We start from the raw sequence: 3,142 nt of genomic DNA on the forward strand, positions 1-3,142 counted from the left end.
AAAAGGTGTGAAAAATATGAGGAGCATGATACGGTAGAAAAAATTGGAGGAGCATGAAGCTGTGTTCAAAAACATGAAGAGCCTGAAAAGGTGTGAAAAATATGAAGAGCCTCAAAACGTGTCAAAAATATGAGAAGTATGAAACGGTATGATAAATAGCAGGAGCATGAAGCGGTTTTGAAAAACATGAAGGGTCTGAAATCGTGTGAAAAATATGAAGAGCTTCAAAAATGTGAAAAATATGAAGAGCTTCAAAAGGTGTAAAAAATATGAAGTGCCTCAAAATGTGTCAAAGATTAGATGAGTATGAAAAGTTCTAAAAAATAGGAGGAGCAACAAGTAGTGTTGAAAAAAATGGAGAGCCTGAAAAGGTGTGAAAAATATGAAGACCTTCAAAAGGTGTCAAAAATATGAGGAGCATGAAACTTTCTGAAAAATAGGACGAGCATGAAGCAGTGATAAAAAACATGAAGAGCCTGAAAAGGTGTGAAAAATATGAAGAGTTTCTAAAGGTGTCAAAAACATGAGGAGCATGATACGGTTTGAAAAAAGGAGGAGCATGAAGCGGTGTTGAAAAACATGAAGAGTGTGAAAACGTGTGAAAATATGAAGAGCTTCAAAAATATTAAAAATATGAAGAGCTTCAACAGTTGTGAAAAATATGAAGAGATTAAAAAGGTGTCAAAAATGAGATGAGCTTGAAACGGTCTGAAAAATAGAAGGAGCATGAAGCGGTGTTGAAAATCATGAACAGACTGAAAAGGTGTGAACAATATGAAAAGCTTCAAAAGGTGTCAAAATGAGATGAGCATGAAACGGTCTGAAAAATAGGAGGAGCATGAAGCGGTGTTGAAAATCATGAAGAGCCTGAAAAGGTGTGACAAATATGAAGAGCTTCAAAAGGTGTCAAAAATATGAGGAGCATGAAACGGTCTGAAAAATAGCAGGAGCATGAAGCGGTGTTCAAAAACATGAAGAGCCTGAAAATGTGTGAAAAATATAAAGAGCTTCAAAAGATGTGAAAAATATGAAGAGCTTCAAAAGGTGTCAAAAATGAGATGAGCATGAAACGGTCTGAAAAATAGGAGGAGCATGAAGCGGGTTGAAAAACATAAAGAACCTGAAAAGGTGTGAGAAATATCAAGAGCTTCAAAAGGTGTCAAGTATATGAGGAGCATGAAACTTTCTGAAAAATAGGACGAGCATGAAGCAGTGATAAAAAACATGAAGAGCCTGAAAAGCTGTGTAAAATATGAAGAGGTTCTAAAGGTGTCAAAAATATGAGGAGCATGAAACGGTCTTAAAAATAGGCGGATTATGAAACGGTGTTCCAAAACATGAAGAGCCTGAAAAGGTGTGAAAAATATGAAAAGCCTCAAAACCTGTCAAAAATATGAGGAGCATGAAACGGTATGAAAAATCGCAGGGGCATGAAGCGTTGTTGAAAAACATGAAGAGTCTGAAAACGTGTGAAATTATGAAGAGCTTCAAACATATGAAAAATATGAAGAGCTTCAAAAGGTGTGAAAAATATGAAGAGCTTCAAAAGGTGTCAAAAATGAGATGAGCATGAAACGGTACGAAATATACGAGGATCATGAAGCGGTGTTGAAAATCATGAAGAGCCTGAAAAGGCGTGAAAAATATGAAGAGCTTCAATGATGTGAAAAATATGAAGAGCTTCAAAAGATGTCAAAAATATGAGGAGCATGAAACTGTCTGAAATAATAGAAGCAGCATGAAACGGTGTTGAAAAACATGAAGAGCCTGAAAAGGTGTGACAAATATGAAGAGCTTCAAAACGTGTCAAAAATATGAAGAGCATGAAACGGTCTGACAAATAGCAGGAGCATGAAGCGGTGTTGTAAAACATGAAGAGTCTGAAAACGTGTGAAAAACATGAAGAGCCTAAAAAGGTGTGAAAAATATGAAAAGTTTTTAAAGGTGTCTAAAATATGAGGAGCATGAAACGGTCTGAAAAATAGCAGGAGCATGAAGCGTTGTTGAAAAACATGAAGAGTCTGAAAACGTGTGAAAAACATGAAGAGCCTGAAAAGGTGTGAAAAATATGAAGAGCTTCAAAATGTTTCAAAAATATGAAGAGCATGAAACGGTCTGAAAAACAGGAGGATCATGAAGCGGTGTTCATAAATATGAAGAGCCTGAAAAGGTGTGAAAAATATGAAGAGCTTCAACAGGTGTCAAAAATATGAGGAGCATGAAACGGTCTGAAAAATAAGAGGAGCATGAAGTGGTGTTCAAAAACATGAAGAGCCTGAAAAGGTGTGAAAAATATGAAGAGCTTCAAAAGGTGTGAAAAATATGAGGAGCATGAAACGGTCTGAAAAAGAGAAGCAGCATGAAACGGTGTTGAAAAATATGAAGAGCCTGAAAACATGTGAAAAATATGAAGAGCTTCAAAAGGTGAGAAAAATATAAAGAGCTTCAAAGGTGAAAAAAATGAGATGAGCATGAAACGGTCTGAAAAATAGGAGGAGCATGAAGCTGTGTTGAAAAACATGAAAGGCCTGAAAAGGTGTGCAAAATATGAAGAGCTTCAAAAATGTGAAAAATATGAGGAGCATGAAACGTTCTGAAAAATAGGAGGAGCATGAAGCGGTGTTCAAAAACATGAAGAGCCTGAAAAGGTGTGAAAAATATGAATAGCATCAAAATGTTTCAAAAATATGAAGAGCATGAAACGGTCTGAAAAATAGGAGGAGCATGAAGTCGTGTTGAAAAAAAAAGAAGAGACTGAAAAGGTGTGAAATATATGAAGAGCTTCAAAAGGTGTCAAAAATATGAGGAGAATGAAACGGTCTGAAAAATAGGAGAATCATGAAGCTGTGTCGAAAAACATGAAGAGCCTGAAAAGGTGTGACAAAAATCAAGAGCTTCTAAATGTGTCAAAAATATGAGGAGCATGAAACGGTCTGAAAAATAGGAGGATCATGAAGCGGTGTTGAAAAAATGAAGAGCCTGAAAAGGTGTGAAAAATATGAAGAGCTCAAAAAGAGTCAAAAATATGATGAGCATGAAACGATCTGAAAAATAGAAGGAGCATGAAACGGTGATCAAAAACATGAAGAGCCTGAAAAGGTGTGAAAAATATGAAGAGCTCAAAAAGTGTCAAAAATATGAG

Source organism: Dama dama, unplaced genomic scaffold (assembly GCF_033118175.1).
Source record: "Dama dama isolate Ldn47 unplaced genomic scaffold, ASM3311817v1 ptg000093l, whole genome shotgun sequence".
Lineage (NCBI taxonomy): Eukaryota > Metazoa > Chordata > Mammalia > Artiodactyla > Cervidae > Dama > Dama dama.